Source organism: Dermacentor variabilis, chromosome 11, assembly GCF_050947875.1.
Source record: "Dermacentor variabilis isolate Ectoservices chromosome 11, ASM5094787v1, whole genome shotgun sequence".
NCBI classification, from domain to species: Eukaryota; Metazoa; Arthropoda; class Arachnida; order Ixodida; family Ixodidae; genus Dermacentor; species Dermacentor variabilis.
The window spans coordinates 97941461-97960471 of record NC_134578.1 but is presented as its reverse complement, the minus strand read 5'-3'; the positions used below and the strand labels follow the sequence as shown (position 1 = coordinate 97960471).

General features: G+C 48.2%; 1 protein-coding gene across 1 annotated transcript in view; it reads right to left on the bottom strand.

Moving 5' to 3' along the window:
- The window catches only part of LOC142564862 (uncharacterized), a 32300-nt gene that overhangs the window by 11384 nt on the left and 1905 nt on the right, over window positions 1-19011 (bottom strand). The window lies entirely within an intron of this gene.

The window sequence follows — 19011 nt, the reverse complement described above, 5'->3', positions numbered from 1 at the left end:
CGGTCTGGATTTCCTTGCCAATCATTCTGCCCTCATTGACTGTTCGGCCGGCTCACTTCGCCTTGACTTGCCTCTTCTTGCCGACCATGTGGACCCGCCTCCAAGCCATTTGAGTTGCACGGATTTTATTCGCCTACCGCCTCAATCTGTGACACACGTCGACCTGTTGTCCTCACCAGCTGTACCTGACGGTAATTACGTGGTCGCACCAATTCCGGCAGTTATACTTACACATGGTGTTACCGTGCCACACACTGTGCTGACAATTACTGGCAACCGCACCTGCCTTCCCCTTGTCAATTTCGCGCTAAGCGCGCAAGATCTGCCTCAGGGGATTTCATTGGCTACAATTAGCGCTTTGCAGGATGGTGAGATCGAGCCATTCGCAGTGGAAGATCGCCATAGCTCAGCCCATACCGTGACGTCATCGCACGGTATTGACGTCGATATTGAGAAGATGGTGTCCTCTGACCGTACACCTGTTCAAGCTGAAGCTCTTTGCCGCGTTCTTGAAGGCTATCACGACATTTTTGACTTTGAAAATAGACCCTTAGGTCAAACGTCCGTCGTGAGCCATCGCATAAACACTGGCGATGCGAACCCTATTCTCCGCCTGACGAACGAGCTGTCATCCAACAGGGAGTCAAAAAGATGCTTGCAAAGGACATTATCGAGCCTTCTTGTAGTCCCTGGGCTTCTTCCGTCGTACTCGTCAAGAAGAAGGATGGCACGTGACGTTCTTGTATAGATTATCGCCACCTGAACAAAATCACAAAAAAGGACGTGTACCCTCTGCCACGTATTCATAACGCTCTCGACTACCTGTACGGTGCCACCTATTTTTCTTCTATCGACTTACGGTCCGGCTACTGGCAGATATCCGTCGACGACATGGACCGAGAGAAGACTGCATTTATTACGCCTGACGGCCTTTATCAGTTCAAGGTGATGCCTTTCGGTCTCTGTAACGCGCCCGCTACCTTCGAACAAATGATGGACTCTGCTTCAGGGGTTCAAGTGGTCCACCTGTTTGTGTTATCTGGACGGCGTCATCGTTTATTCACCTGCATTTGACACGCATCTAGACCGTCTTTCAGCGATGCTTGACGTGTTCCGCCGCGCCGGTCTCCAGTTGAACTCGTCAAAATGTCACTTCGCTCGCCGCCAAAACACCGTCCTTGGACACCTCGTGGACGCCGGAGGCGTGCGACCTGATTCGGACAAAATTCGCGCTGTTACGAACTTTACTGTTCCAAAGTCTACCAAGGACGTTCATAGTTTCGTAGGGCTGTGCTCTTATTTACGAAGCTTTGTGAAGGATTTTGCGACCATCGCCCGTCCCTTACCGACCTCTTGAAGAAAGACGCCCTATTTTCTTGGGGACCTAACCATGCCGCATCAGTTTCGCAGCTCACTACTCTCCTTACCACGCCTCCAATTCTGGCCCATTTTGACCCGTCTGCCTCAACAGAAGTTCAAACTGATGCCAGTGGTCACGGTATAGGAGCAGAGTTAGCACAACGCCAGCGTGGACATAATCGCGTTATAGCCTTTGCCAGCCGACTTCTATCACCCGCCGAGCGCAATTATTCAATCACAGAGCGCGAGTGCCTCGCTCTTGTGTGGGCTGTTGCCACGTTTCGTCCATACTTGTACGGACGCCCCTTCTGTGTCATCACTGATCACCACGCGCTCTGCTGGCTATCCTCGCTCAAGGACCCCACGGGACGACTCGCTCGCTGGGCGTTACGCCTGCAAGAATATACCTTCTCCGTGGTATACAAGACGGGACGCTTGCACCAGGATGCCGATTGTTTGTCCCCCTACCTCGTCGACGACCCGGCTGATGCGGACACCATCGCTTGCGTTTTCTCTGTGTCCCATTTGCTTGAAATCGGCAACGAGCAACGCCGCGATCCTTCATTACAAGCCCTCATCGATCATCTGGAGTCAACGCCTGGCGACGCCTCTCTCCGGATGTTTCTCCTTAAGGAGGGGACACTATACCGCCGTAATCTCGATCCACACGGCCACGACCTTCTGCTCGTAATTCCATCACACCTGCGTTCGATTGTCCTCCAACAACTTCACGACGCTCCCGTGGCTGGACACTTGGGCGTCTCGCGCACATACGACCGTGTACGCCGTCGATTCTTTTGGCCGGGTCTCGCCCGCTCCGTGCGGCGCTACGTTGCCGCTTGTGAGCCCTGTCAGCGGCGGAAGAAGCCCTCCACACCTCCAGCTGGATGTCTCCAGCCGATCGACATCCCACCGGAACCCTTTTTCCCTGTTGGTCTAGACCTTCTTGGACCTTTTCCTCTCTCGGGCTCCGGAAATAAATGGGTCTCTGTCGCTACTGATGATGCTACGCGGTACGCAATCACCAGAGCCCTCCCGACAAGTTGTGCTACTGACGTTGCTGACTTTCTGCTCTCTGACATCATTTTAGTGCCCGGTGCTCCGCGCCAATTACTCACTGACCGTGGCCGCAGCTTTCTGTCGGCAGTCGTCGTGGACATCCTGCGCTCCTGCTCGACTAAGCACAAGTTCAGCACGTCCTACCACCCACAGACCAACGGCCTCACGGAGCGCCTCAACCGGACCATCACCTACATGCTATCCAAGTACGTCGCGACCGACCACCAGGACTGGGATCTTCACTTACCATATGTGACGTTCGCGTATAATTCATCGCGTCACGACACCGCCGGCTATTCACCATTCTACCTCCTATATGGCCGAGAACCCGCGTTGTCCTTAGACACTTTGTTGCCCTCGGCCACACGCTAAGCCAATGAATACGCCCGTGACGCGATCGCACACGCCGACCACGCGCGCCAGCTCGCCCGCACCTGTCTCGAGGCCTCGCAGGAGCATCAGAGACGCCTCTGTGATTGCCACCATCGCGACGTACAATTTGCTCCGGGTTCTCTGGTGCTTCTTTGGTCCCCCATTCGACGTGTGGGACTTTCCGAAAAGCTGTTGTCTCGCTACACTGACCCATACCGTGTGGTGCGACAACTGACCGATGTCACGTATGAAGTCTTCCCCGCCAACCTCTCAGCGTCATCGTCGGCTACTAGTGACATCGTTCACGTGGCGAGACTAAAGACGTACCACACACCTTTCGCCGCGGACGTGTAGATTAAGCACCGGGACGGTGCTTCTACTGCCCGGGGTGATGCTACGGGACAGCCGCCACAGTGTGGCTGCACTGAGGAGAAAGAAGACGACGTGGCCTCGCTTGAGATAGCATCGCCATCTTTGCCACCATTGGTCTACGTGTAAATATATTGTAAATAGACTTGCACATAAGCTACACGTAACATTATCATCAGCTTTTTATTGTGATAGCGATTATATGGACACTGCAGACGCATTTTTGCCGTCGCTGTCGCCGTGATGTTTTCCATAAAGCCCAAGAGTGGTAACACTCGTCGCTGCGCGTCGTCTGCTATGTGTGTGAGTTAAAGCACGCGAGGGAAGCCGACGATGGCGGCTCAACCTGGCGTGCGCGGAGGAGAAAGCGGAGACCAAACGCGAAAGGTCGTGAGTGAGTGGGAGGGTGGGAGGGAGGGAGAGCAGCCTTCTGCTACGGTAGAATCTGCGCAATTCGCGACTCGGCGGAAGAGGAACTGACGAGCGCGGCTCAAAATCGCGAGCCATATATGGATGAAAGCGGAGAGGCAGCGCCGCAGAGAGGGAGGGTTACTTCGACTCCGCCAAGTGCGTACTTTCCATGGCCATGTGGGGTCGCGCGCGCCGTATCTTGAAAGGGATCTGCAGACGGCTCATACCTTTGGCGCGCTGTGCCGTCGCCGCCCTTGCGTTGAAGCAGCAGGCCGCCCGAAAGTCAGTGCGCTCGCTGCTGCTACCGCGCTTGCCAACGCCAGCGTCCAGCGTTTTTACATTGAGGCTACGTTCACACTTGGCCTCGAAGCAGGGGGAAGCGGCAAGAACTTGACAAAATCCGCCTGCCTAAGTGGAGAAACGGGCGGAAAAAGCGGCGAGTCTGATCCGCCTCGGACAGATTTTTTTTTCGCCACGCCCAAGTGAAATGCCATTCAACTTCACCGGAAGCTGTGCTAGCATGCAAACAACCGATCGTAATATTTACCATCTTCCATTGTTCATTCTTCATTTTTAAGGAAAACTCGCTAAAAGTATCTAAACTATGTCCTGTTGCTCTTCCATGGCCGACGAACGTTAAAGACGATACGCGCAGTTGCGCGAAATGATAGCTTTTAAAAACTTATGGTTCAATGAATGATTACACCACTTGAAATGGTCTAATGAGCAGCGCCACCACGCGGACAACCGTACCTCGACTAGACGGATGTGGGCGAACGCGGCAGTGGTTTCCGCTGCAGTGGCGAAACAAACGTGAACGTCTTTGACATGCATGGAAAAAAATCCCCGCGCGCTTTGGCCTTTCTACCCGCTTGCCGCTTCACAATTGTGAACGCAGCCTGAGTATCGGCGCTCAGGGAGTGTGATGCGTTCATGTTTTCTGGTGCGCGCTGTCACCGCGGTTGTTAATTCAGTTTGTAGACGAATGTTTCCAAGTTTATACGGGCAATAAAACTACTATGCTTTCTTCTTATAGCTGTCTATTATTTCTCTATCGCAACAGATGCTTCGCCTTTCAGGCGAAACTGCGACATTTTTTTAAAATAAATCTGATGCATTCTTCAGTTTAGCCCAAAGCAATGTCTTGTGACCTTGTTACAGCTATATTGCAAGAACAGATAATTTTCCTTCACACTCAAGGCATCGAGAGAGGCTCAATCGCCGTTGTTAGCTGACATGGGAAATGGCGGTGCAAATTGTGCGAATTGTATGCTATGCTTTGTTAAAACCTTTCATGCGTCTTTCGTTTTTCATCTGAGGCCGACCAGCAGCTCCCTCGCTCACGTTGCCCCGCAGACCTTCTCTTTGCATATCATAACACGTCCTCATTGCAACAGTGACCGTGCTGCTGACAAAAGTAGCCCTATAGTGCCAAAATAACCCTAACACGGAATCTTTGGCACGGCCAATTGTGACGCTGACGCTTGCTTTGATTTTTCTAAGCAATAATTTCTAATGTTCTAAGCAATACCTGTATATACATAAACGAGAAGAAAGGCGGTTAACCGAGGGGCCTGATTTAAATTAGTCATATCATAAGAAGCCAACAAACACTGACACCAAGGACAACATAGAGAAATTACTTGCGCTTAATAAATGAAATAAAGAAACGATAAATTAATGGAAAATAAAGTGGATGAAAAAACAACTTGCCGCAGGTGGCAACCGAACCCACAACCTTCGCATTTCGCGTGCGATGCTCTACCAATTTAGCTACCGCGGCACCGTTTCCCCATCCACTTTTTTGGGTATTTATGTGTCCTAGTAGAACCCTGGGAGTGTTAGCCAACGTCACCGCTAACTGATCACTTATGATATGACTGTATATACATAGTCACCTCTCAGGGACCTCTAAAGGGCACATACTCCTTAATGGTTTTCCCCGAGATATTAAATGTTTTTAGCGTTGAGGTCGAACAATTCCGTTGCAAGAGCTCATTTTTCAATATAAACGAAATAAGCAAGCGTAGAGTTTTTATATGGGTGTCACGTGCATAGTAATGGTCATACTCCTGAGATTGCACTAGACAACAGTTCCCGCCACTGTCGCTGTGATTTGAATGTAACTTGCGTTTCTGAGCGACAGTTTCCCCAATAAATTGCACTACATTAGCTATATAGCTAATATATACTATAGCTATACAAAAGCTACATATATTATAGCTTACAAATTTAGTAGCAGCAGCAGTAGTAGTAGTAGTAACACTATCTTTATTTATTTCTTGTGTAAATACATATGAAAAGGAAAAGAAGCAAAGGGCGCTTTATGCACCTGGCAAAGGCTTCTGTGCCTGTGCTTCACAACAGATATACGTCTGACACAAAAAACATTTGATGCATCAAAGAATACAGGAGCTATGACAAAGTGATATTTTGGACACACGAGAGCAGCAAAGGATGCACACTTTTCATAAGTAGTAAAGAAGGGGCGCAAACAACATCAACAAGAAAAGACTACGCACTCCCTCCTACTTTTGACAAAATAGTATAATTTCCATATGAAATCTGCGCAATGTTGTGTACTACTGATATTCTTTCCAGCCAAATTTCTGTGGCTTCATTTTTATTTGCCTATGAAGCAACGACCAAATCTAAGCTATGCTCTAATTCATTAAGTTATGGCGTTGCCCGGTATTGCTTCGTTTGTTTTCCATAATTCGCCCTTGTTCATGGCCATCGTTGTAAATCTCTTCTTGCGCGATAACACTGACTATTTTCTATGCCCATGTACAGTTCATTTGATGTACCTCTCTTAGTAGTTTAAAATATTTGGCTTGCATTCAATATTTCATGTTTATAAAAGTGTTGATGTGCACAAATGGTCGGTATTACCGTAGTAGTTTTTCCAACAACGAAGTATTTTCTATTGTAGGACAATGAGTTCATAATACTTTTTACTTGTCGCCCCACATGCTTATGTGCCGTAGCAGTGTCTCGAATGAAAGATCCAAATGTACACATTTTCCTTTAGCCGCTTGAGAATAATGCAGCCAATTCTGTACAGGCATGCGAACGTTTGCACAAGTAGTTTAATTAAAATATTATTGGCAAAGTTCCATGTTAAGTCTTCGCTGAATCATACGGGAAGAACTTTTTGACTTGTTTCTCGCTTTATGCTTTTCCCGTGAAATTTTATGTTTGGGTTAGGCTTTGCATGTTTATTTACTAGGTGAAATATGATATAGGTTGTTTTCGTAGCATATATATGTCTATTCTTTCAAGCAGTTTGAAATTGATGTCGTATACTCATTTACATTCTTTCTTTGTGTTTCTAAGTGTTGTTATGTACAAAATACGTTCGTGTTGTCTGCATACACAATAATCTGTGGGGAAGCTGCTCTACAGACAATATCATTCACATAGAGCAGGAAGAATAGAGGACCCAATATTGAACCTTGCCGAACTCCTTGAATCAACTGATCCTTGATTGATGCAGATGTTTTGATTTGTACTAGTTGGTACAGGTTGCACAAGTTATTTTCTAAAAGCTCAACTGCAATCCGCATATGCCGTATCTTGACATCTTCTGTAATATGTCATAGTGTATGGAAGCAAAACTGCTTTGATGTCAAGAATAAACCAAAAGTAAATTTCTCAGCTTCCATGTTTCCAATTCGTTTATGTTTAATTGCCCTTAAGGCTCGTTGAGATTTATGTTTTTATGAACACCATACTGATATACTGTAAAAATGTGGTAGTTCTTAGAAAATAATAAGCTCTCATCAAGAACACCTTCAAAATCTTAGACCATGTCGTAAGCACTGATACTGGTCTGGAATTTCACAAGTTGTTGACGCCACCATCTTTATTAAGTGGAGTTACCCTGCAAACTTTCAATTAAGCATGGAACACACCTATTGTCAATGTCACATTTAGCGTGTAAGCAAGAACCTCGGATATCAGTTAACCTATTTGTTTCAATTCAGCTGCTGTGGTCTCATTTCTACAAGTCGCAACGTTAGCTTTAGGTGAAAATAGTAGGTAAGCTATCTCAGCACAGTCAATGGGAAGCATCAATATAGAATACTGCGCCCTTCTGGTTTCTACGAAACAAGTGTCTTGTTCCCTTTCCGCGAAACTACTCTATGCAGCCGCATTCACGAGATTCACGTTCCCGCCATTTGCGAGGTCTTCACCGCGCAGCACCACATTTCCCCCTTGCATTTTCGTCATATCATATCTACCTTTCCTTCTTCCAGTAACGACATCAACCATTTCCCCGACCTTCCTTAGGTTATCGTATGTGTTTTCAAAACATTTTCCTGTTAATATTCGCGCTTAATTAGCTTTCCCAAAATCAGATGTCGAGCGTTGCGATATCTTTTTGTACTCTGTGAACGGCGCAAAGACGCTGGCGCGGTTGCGGGCACAGAGACTGACGCGACGGCGGGCGGGCGCCGCTTCATCCCTGGCGTGACGTCACATATCACGTGATGCAGCGATGGTGGCGCCGCCGCCGCGTCGCGCGCGACGGCGCGAACCCAAGCATGGAGGCCTCCGCCGGGCGACGTCCGACGGCGCGATATGAGGCCCCATCTGCAGCCGGTGTGACGTCATTACGTGACGTCACGTCATGTGATCTCACTTCAGGGTCAATGGTGGCCACCGCCGGGAGGCGACCGACTGCGCGATATGAGGCCCCATCTGCAGCCGGTGTGACGTCATCACGTGACGTCATGTCACCTGACCTACTTGAAAGTTACTTGAAGGTCAGTGGTGGCCACCGCCGGGAGGCGACCGACGGCGCGATATGAGGCCCCATCTGCAGCCTGTATGACGTCATCACGTGACGTCATGTCACGTGACCCCACTTCAGGGATAATGGTGGCCACCGCCGGGCGTCGCGCGAAGGCCCGAAACCTACGTTAATATGCTTCGCATAAAAGGCAATATTTTCATTTTAATGCGTTTATAGCGTGAGCGTTTATCCAGGATTTCCGACAGTTTCTTTTATTGCAAAAGGACACTTGTTTTCTAGGAACCGCCGTATCGTAAGATTCACGCAATGGATTGAAAAATGCATTGTAATCATCATCTCCACCTCTTTTTTTATGCGCGACTCTTCAACCACTTGAAAGAATAAGCCTTTAATATCGCTATTAGTCTTACGTGGTAGGAGGGTTCGTTTGTGTTGCTTTCGGCGCTCCGATAACGTGGGTGTAAAACTCAACACTGGCAAATAGTCGCTACAATTACTTGGCAAGACACCGCATATGGTCTCCGATGCGTTCGAATTTGGAACAAATATATACAGAGATATTGCACTATGGGTGGCTAACCTTCTTGTAGAGGATATATGGTTTTCTCAGCCAAGCGCAGAAAGCAGTATCTCAAAACGTCCTGCGTAAGGATCTTTTGAAGCAAGATCAATACATATGTCCCCCATAAACATATGAGTGTTGTTATGAAGCAATGGGGAAGCTAGTAATTTGTCTATTAATTCCATACAGTGGCTTTTTATGCCCCTGCGTCGGCCTGTAAACGGCTATCGCTACAAATTTTTACACCCGTATTGCCGAACATTCCAAATCTTCTGTGATCAGTGATACATTCAGTTTCTCATAGGCATAGTTTTCTTTGAATTAAATCGCGACACCATAGCCCTTTTTGTCCCCACGCCACGGATGTTGACGTCGATATCCGGTGAAACTTGGCGCAACACTGTTATCGGTTAAGCATGTTTCAGAGAACAGAAGTATATAAAAGGTTACCGACACTGCGTCTAGAAATATACTGTATTCTTCTGTCCACGGCATTTCTTCTTATACTTATGGAATTTACATGTAATGCACAAAACAAGTTCTTATTTTGTGCATCGGAAGACTTTAGATCAAGAAGACTGTAATACTTAGGGCTTTCACTTTCACTTTCTCTTTCAACAAATCTGGCACACACAAGATGACGAACTCAGCACATTTTTTTTTCTTTGTCAGCTTGAGAGGTTACATAGAGCACAGAAGAAGACTAATCGTTACGCGTGAGCACCCTACCAGCAGAAGTCCAAACAGACTTCTAATTTATGTCTCTTTTCTTTTCAATAGCAGGTGAAAGCAGTGCCTTGTTCCCTTAAGTTAAATTCATAAATATGGAAGCCCCTGTGCAATGACCAAGCATTGTAGTGTCCAACCTCCTCTTTCTGCATATATATAGAAAATCATTTACTACGTCTGACCAAGCAGACAATGTACTGAACTATGCGCTTCGCCATGCGAACCCAGGACCGATATTAATATATCACTGCAGTATGACGCAGTTTCACTGGATCTTTACTGTCGATATATGGCAGCTTGTACCCGTCTTCGCTGGGTGCTGGTTACCAATGGCAGGTCGCCAGCCAAGCACAATCCGTGACGGTAACGAAAACGTTTTCTCGCAGCATCGAGCTATCCGCCACGAAAGGTATCCAATGATATACGCAGCCTACCGGCGAAGACCATGGGAGTTATTTTCGGACGATCACTTTCTCCGATACTGTTGCCTTCGCATAGCGTAGGGCTCAATCAGCCAGTTAGCTCATCCGGTTTCGCTCAACCAGCGAAGAAGCACGCACTGAAAGTGGTATCGCCGAAAGCAATCGCCCGAGCATACCTTCCCAGGACTACCATAGCAAAGCAAACATAAACTACAATTAGGGCTACAGTACTATTTGCACCACTCGATTTGCAACATCCCGAGATGCCATCGATCTTCTCTAGGTCATTGCTGTCTGGCCAAAACCATTAATAAGACTCGCTACAGTCTACAGCTAGAACTGTAGGATAAGTCGCGTCATGTTTACTAAGTTCAAGGGCACTGCACGGATATTGTTTTCACAGCGTTCACGAACTTCATACGAATAAAAAAATTTCACCAGATCCAACGTGTACTGTTGGAACCACTATGCAGCGAAGCTTCTTCTAAATGTATAAGGTGTGCTCAAACACGTATACGTATTTTTTCCATGTGCGCGCGAAGTGAACCGTACGCTTTATTCATGTTGGCGAAGAATGCAATGCGCCTTTCAATGCAACCAGCGCTATTGCCACGTGTACTTCCTTATCTTTACCGGGTGACCACTTCTTACCGCCTAACAAATGTTAAAAACGTTTCTGGATTGTTATCGATGGTTCCGTCCACAGCAACTTGTGCATGTATGCGCGACGCGAATAGTGTAGAATTTTGTGGGAGACACGCGGGTCCCAGCGATTACTTGGGAACATTCGACAACTTATGTATAAAAGCGGACGCGCTTGACCCGCTGATCAGATTTTCGACGATCGCCGAGTGTGTTCGCCACTATCGATTTCCTTTGAGTATAGCCTGCTTTTGAGGGCACAAGTTCGCCCAATAAAACGCCAGTTTCTATAATCACAGTGCATCTTCCTTTTTCGCCGTCACTACCACGTGACATCCGGTGGAGGTGCTGTACGGTCATGTACCGAACGCCCCCGACAAGCCGTAATTCAACCCCGGACCGCAAAGACAACACTAACGTCGTCCCAGAACCTCAAGCAAGCCGCCGGCTACAGCAGCTGGCCCCGGAACACGGAATTCCACGAGACACGACAAAGAAGATCGACCAAGAAGATCGTCCAGAGACGACCAAGAAGGCAGGCCCTATGGCAGCCTCAGCGCCCCACCAGTGGTTCACGGTCCGCATGTGCCAGCCGGCTGCCACCCTAGCTTCCACCTTCCACTGCTGTGATCACGTGAAGTGAGCCATTGCTCCTAGATCCTGCACCATTTGGTTGGAGTACCCGACCTCCCTTGGACGCGCAGATGCGACCATCCACGCGGATGTCAGGGGGCGCAACGCATGCACACCGCGACCCCATCTCCTCCGGTGCCCTCTTTCCCGCCTCACCGCTGCTATCGCGTGCCAGTCGCCTCGCCTTCTCCACCAGTGGCGCCAGCCGGCTTCCACCCTAGCTTCCACCTTCCACTGCTGTGGGCATGTAGAGTGAGCCATTGCTCCTAGATCCTGGAGCCAAATGTGAGCTATTCGGCGAGAACGCACGAGCAGCAGCAGTAGCGGGTGGTAGCCATGTTCAGCAAAAAATTAACACGGTGGTTCACAAATAAATCTTCACTTTAAAGAATTAACCTTCTGTTCCTTTATCACGTCGTGGTCGGCGTGGCGCAAGTGATGGTTAATTTTTTCGCATAAAGGTGGCGACATTCTCCTTAGGAAGCAGTACGGGAGCTTCTAGTGCAATTTCTGCCCGTTCTCTTCGGTCGACAATTTTGAACATCTTCAAGATGCATTTTTGAGTGAAGTCCCAACTTATTACGGCTGTCTTCGGGTTGTTTAAGCATGTTCTCGTGGCGTTTTCCATGGAGAAGTGAGCATCGCTCAGCTTGTCCTCAGAGCTTCAGTTGTTTAAGTTTGAGATGCTTCCGAACGCCTCGAGACAGGTTTCTGAAGTAATTTGGCGAAGCTCCGCTGAAAATAGGTGGTCCCACAGGCTATTCCAGAGCAATTGATGCAGGAGACACTGGAGCTGTCTTCATGGCTTCTGTATTTGCGTCGTCGTGCTGCTGATGTCGGGCAGGCGTCCGTGCTCCTGAGGGGAATATCATTGTAGCCTGAGGCTGGATTGCTAGTACGTGACGACGCTGGCCTTGTCTTCGCGCTTGGCACTTGGTTCACGGCTTGCAGAGGTATTACAACGCAGAAACATCTTGTACCCATGGTGGTTAAGTTGCTAAGGCGTTGCTGAAGAGGTCTGGTAATCAAATCTCGGCCGCGGCGGCCGCATCCTTTACAATTTCTTGCTGAGCTAGTTGGTGCAGTGCTTTGAAGAAACAAGTTGCGCATTCAAAACAGACACCCACAGAAAAAGGCGACGGAGACAAAAAGAGTGCTAACTATCAATTGTTTATAGCTGTTAGCTTATAGCTGATATAGTTTATATTGTTTATATAGTTGATAGTTGATAGAAGGTTTAGAATTTGCGCTCTTTCTGTCTCCGTCGCCTTTTCCTGTGGTTGTCTTCTTTGAATGCGCAATCTGGTTCTTCAAAGTGGCCGCATTTCCATACGTAAGTGTTGCAGAATCCTACCACACGATGAATTGTATGCCCGCGACCACTACTCGCTTTGCGATCGTGCACATCAGAGGGAAATGTCAATACTCCCTGAGCATATCAACATAACACGACTTGTGAGTGTATACTCACAGAAAAACACATTGGCATGTGACATTACCAATTATCTCGCAGTGAGGTAGAGAAAACTTCACCGACACTCCCGTTTGTAAACAACAGACGTACACAAGTAGCCCTGATCTGATAGCCGTTATCTAAGAAGTTGCTAGGGTGAGCCTTTATCTATATCCCAGCCTTAATCTTGAGGACTGAATGCAGCAAATATAGGTGCAGATGCTCTTCCTTGAAATACCAAAGGTTCTTCGTGTCACCGATCTCCGGAGCTTGCGTTCTGGTGATGGAAATAAGGAACACCGAGCAGCACAACACACAGGCTTTTATCACACATCAAAAATACAGAACACATCCGGAATACAAATAAACACAAGAAATGTAAACCAACGCAAACCGACAAATACAACACCAATAATCCAAATCTCGCCACAGTCTAAACTTCTCGCAATACCTTTCAGTGGTTAGGCTAAACCCCTTTCTTGACCTTTTCATAGTTTAGCGATTCTTCCACTGGCATTCGGCCAAACCGACTCAACACTTCACGCACTAAACACAGGCTCAGGGCGTTGGCCCACTCACCCTTTTTCCGACCTTGCCCGACTGCAATTCTCTCAAATCGATGCAAATGCGCATCCAGGTCGTCTCTTCGCTAATCGAAGAGCGCCTTTGGTTTCCTGGGAAAAATCTGTCTCGGCGTAGGAAAGGGTAATTCGGATGACACCGACATTGGTGTGCTAGTGTCATTGCGCGGGCACGTATTTATTCAACTCGAGTATTCAACTCGAGTATTTCCTTTTCCCACTCATACGCTTCGCAAGCACGCTTGTGCTCTTCGCGCGCTCATTCGAGCTGCTTATCCTCCTCCCGCTAGGACCTCTCAAAAAACGTCATCATCTCTTCCTTTGAAAACATTAGGTCTTTAGCTACTGCCAACAAACGTTACCATTCAGTCTCTGCAACTCCCGATAATCTGTGACTGGACCGATGAAATCGTGGCCTTGTTCGCCAGTCTTGTCACCGTTCTCGGGGGCGTGTGTCCTCGAGATGCAAATGAGGGACGCCGACTCGTACAGAAGAAAAGATTTAACTACACAGCAAAAATCTACGAAAGAAAACAGAAACTGACATTCGGTAACCATGCACATATGTAGAAATCTTTGGAGATATCCTAAACAAATCCCAAAACAACGCTAACAGTTATAGCGGACCGCGTTAATTCTCGTCCTCGCACGTTACAGCAGTCTCACCATCTTGGCCTCTCTGGCAGCACGCTGCGTCGCTACACAAATAGAATATCCTTACTTTCTGTTGCCGGCTTGTGTTGCCTGAAAGTCCGAGCTTGTTGGCAACTCGTCGGAGGTCGGTGTTTCCAACGATCTCGTATATGTCATCGCCTGAGTATCAGTCAGGCAATCCATCTGTCTCTCATGCCTGCATCCCGGTCATCGTTGGTGATATTGCAGCGAGGCCTAACTTATTAGGCCTATCGATGAATTTAGCCACCTCTTCCGACCAGTGTCTTGCTCTAGTGATGAAGTGGCGCTCCAGGGACTGTCTTACGTCTGCTGGTCTGCCTTCGAAGGGGGAATGCTGCAGGAGTTCCCGGAACTACTTTGGGAGGCTGAAACAAGTCCGCGGAGCCTCGCTCAAACGTCGCGGAGGTTAACAGCCACGCCTCGGGAGGCCGGCATCACGGCTTCCAGAACCGAACACCCGCTGCTGCCGTTGGCAGTATGGTGCTGGCGAGAAAACGTTCTTCAGCGCCAGCGCGACGCAGACATTGCCAGCTCAGCGCTGCTTTTCTTCCGATCACGGGTAGGGTCACTCTCCTCATGCATTCATGCCCTTTCGAACTCTTTCATCTCGTCTTCATTGTCGTCGTTTCACGCAGCATGTCTCTTACACATGACACTCTGCCACCAATGACGATGATGCTAGTACCATCGTGACCATACATAGCCAAGACGCAAGCATGCGGACGAAGGCTTCATCCAGAGATAACGCTGCTCAACGAACGCTTGATGAAAGTGATGTAGCCAGAGTGTATGATGCCCACCTGGCTCGTGTCCACTCCCCCCCTCCAAAACGTTTCTGCGTATTATGAATACGTAACATGAAACAACGCGCATAAGCATCCGCTTACACCTATCCCCCATTTTAGTAAGCACCAGCCTTCTGCCCCCTACCCTCCCCTCACCCCCTGCAAGAAATGCCTGGCTGTGCGACTGCCTGATGACGCGACCTAGTCATAGAGGGAAAATACGATGTATATGTGATCGGACACAGATACCAATACCTGCCGAGCATGACCAATAGCTACTGACCTCGAAGAGCTGAATGCGAATGACAAGGTCGCTGTTTTCGTCGACACAAGAGCCGATTACTCGCATTCAGTGCCCCTTTCGCAGTTTCGTTGAAGAATGTATGGACTGCACGGAGCAGCCTTCAAATACAGAGAACTGGAGATCACCTATGAACGCCAATTGGTATGTGCATAACACGACTTACGGTTCCTAACTAAGCGTGCCCTGAGACTTTCACCACCCTGCAGCACTGCTCGCGGGACGTAATTGCAAGCATGGAGTTCACTCTAACCAAGTACTTATCGACTTGAAATCAAGATAATCAGGCTCTTCACGGAATGCCCCACTTCCTCGGATGTAAGTGCTAGTTAAAGTAATATGAATGTGCCTGAGAATAGACCCATCACCCACCCGGCCAGGGCAATAGTACTTCGTTTTGTGTCAGCCCAGCCGCCCATATAAAAGGCATCGTCGGAGTTGGCCAAAGCGTGCTGCCTGATCCCAAAATATACGTCACAAGGGGTTCACTCAACTGCTTGGAAGGAAAACGAAGGTGAATAAGATTCAGCCAGGAACATGGCTTAGCGGGCTCGCTCAGGAAATGATTCACTCTGACTCAGTCTCGGACCGACCCGTGAATCGGAGTCACACTCAGTCCCGCTGAGAATTTTCGTTAGCCAAATGGAGGGGTGGGGAGGGGGGAAGGGTGGGTAGAATTTTAGCGAGTCTGAGCTAGAGTAAGCCGTAAGCGAAAAATATACTTCGTGCGTGTGTTCAGTGAGTTTCAATTGTTTTGCCTCACAAATACATCTAACAAACAAATACGTGCTGGTCGCGGCGGCAATGCGATGCAGTGCCCAGGGTACATCGCGCGTGCCCATCAAAGAAATTCGAACACGGGACAACGCTCTCACCATCCCCAATGTGGTCCGGCTGCCCGCCGCACCGTAAACGCGTGCGCATCAGTCTTATGCGCAGCCTTATCCCCGCACCGGCCACACAAGTTAGCGCCCCTAAATCTCAAGCGTAGACTCGCGTGGCGCCACACTTGGAGCCCCCTCCCTGTATGTTCTTTACCTCTCGTTTTCCTACTATTCACGCCTCCGCGGGATGTATGGTGCAGGTGCGGAAGGGAATCTTGGCGATTTTCTTTACAATGCGCGCAACCTGCTCATGTAGGGTTGGTAATATGGATGAACGATTACTCCATTGAAGTTATGCAGCGTAACGATAAATCTTATTCAATGTCCAGCTTTTGTTTAGTCGACCTAATCAATCAGACATGTCTGAGCGATCATTTTCGAGAGTGTGACACAAGATGCGTGCGAATTTCGAAATCACATTAGAACGGCGGAGCATGAGCAGTGCCTTTGCAGCTGTTACGAGCCACAGTCGAGTGCTTTTCCACTTCCCGATTGGTGCCGAGCTCTGCGCTTCTCAACTCTTCCCTCCGCCATCACACCGTTCGAAGCCGAAGGCTTGAAACACCCTCGCAATTCAAGGCATACAATAGCAACCCAGCCGTTGATTGTCGCTTCACTCCTAGTCCAGAAAAGATGTGGCACAGCACTAGCACCGGTTTAGAGCATGTATTCGATATAACGATGGAGTGCATGTCGATTACAGTAACTTTCGCATACTGGTTGTGCGGCCATTAAAACAAGGTGTCAGCTTCACCCACACATCCCAGTCTACCGACATCCTTTCAATCTGCGGAAAGAACATGTGACTTCAAATCCTCAACCACTAATTTCCTTTTACACTGTGCATATCCTAATTTCTTGCCTATCTTAGTTCGGCTTCACCTTTCACGTTTGCCCTTTTTCTTATTTCTTGTTAGACTGTACTGCACAGGTTTCACTAGCGCCAATTATTTTGTTTAATGCTGCCCTAAGTGTCATTTTGTAACATATATTTTTTATATGAGGAAGAGTGCCAAGAGCAGCGATCGAATCAACCTTCGTGGTGCCGCTCGCGTCAGCGTGAAATAAGTGAGGAGAGCACAGTGCACACGAAGCTACGAGCTCTTGGTGCACCTACACTCTGCACTCATGACAGATCGCTTTCAAGGTAGGGACCACGTGGCCGCGCTCAGCAGTGCCACCGCAGTCGCCGCCGGGGAGGGGCCTCCCCCGCCTCACCCCACAGATGCCTTGAGCGCGGTGAAAGACGGGGGGCTTCTTCCCTGCTTTCCTTACTTGCGGGTCCGAGATCAAGTCACCATTTCTAGGCAGACCATCGCACGCTTTTACTCCCATTTGCGCCATACCGTGCGTGGCTCCGCTGTTATTGCACATGGAATTTACACGGGGGAACGCGGTGACGCCGACTGCACTTGCGACGGTAGAAGTGCATCTGGCATATCCATATAATTCCGATCACAATAAAACGAGAGCAGAGTATGACGCCAGGCGGCTAGCCTCGGCAAGCCAGCTTACTATGACCTCGTCCCATAGCTTTCTCTCCTGGGCGTACCTGCGCAATGAATTTCGGGGAATTGGCCATCCAGGTTTGCCTGACCTTTCCTAGATACTCTTTGGTCCACCGTGGCTGTTACTGGAATCCTCGTCAGAATTCATTCTCGACACGAACTGCACGACACGAGCGTGTACTCTACTGCCTTAGCGACTGCACAACAGCATATGCCCATCATAGTGTCAGCCTATTACCCACGTACTTTTCCTTCATATATTTATGAATACATCAAGATGGTAACGTGACGCCCTTTCCCAGTCCTTTTCCTTCTCTAGTGTCTGATGCTCACGTTCCATGCGTTTGACAGCAAATCTCAATGTCGGCAGTGTCATTGCTCGAAATGCGCATCTGCACTTGTCGCACTATTGTCACAGAAAAAAAACTACTGTTGATCCTGGCGACTGACCAGCACCATAGAAATTCTCAAATCCTCCCGCAGTGACAACTCAAAAAGGTAAAGGGCGAACCAGATAATCTGCAGTGATATGCTCAATCGATAACGGCTTTGTGTATATATGAATCAATCATTTTTATGAACATAATTGCGTTATACGTGTGAGAATTGTTAATGATTACACCTGCGCAAAGGGACTTATTGACTTGCTGTGTATTTCAAGCTACGTTTCCCCACAGTTGGAAACATCAGTAGGTGTATCACTTCATATGTATCAAATATAAAAACACGGTGTCGTCCTTGTGTGTTGTAGTGTGCTTGTGCTGAGTCTGTAGCGTCTACCGCGGATATTTCTTCGCATTGTCATGTCTGATGGCACGCACGATGCCAAATAGATGTTGCGTGCCGGTGTGCACCGGCAATTTTTATACAGGGTATAGGGTGCAAGCCTTCTGTTTCTTCGAAGACAAGGACACGCGACCAAAGTGGTTGCGTGCGATTGCGCAAAATCATGTCAAATCCACTGCATATACTAAAGTAAAACTTTTACATAAATTCTACTCAGGCTGCTATTACAGCGAAGCTGTCTACGGCTAAGATCTGGAAAGAAATCTTGCCGAGACGCTGACCAAAAAGAAATAATTATGCGGACCAATTGGGGTGATTGTGCATAAAAGGTCCAAGCTGAATGACACATGCCCCTGTGGGCTCGGGGACCTTATCACACGTGAGACAGACAGCACTTATCACACGTGAGACAGAAAGAGGTCCTAGGCACATGTGTAAGAACCAATGTTTTCGAAAAAAAAAATTTTTGTTTAACATTTTCACAAAATACTTGAAAAATAATCGTCGTCGTCGTCGGTCCACAGTTGTCTCGGTCAAGCAAAAAAATATCATCAGCATCAATGACTGTAGCTTCGACTTTTTCCTCAACTGGCTCGGTGCCCGCTATCATTCCAGCTTAGAATTTCACTTCTCTTCTGCCGTCCTAATGAGGAGGCCGCGTTCACGGTGGTATGAGCCATTGCTTAAGGGGGTGTGAGCCACTCTCAGTCTTACCTGACAG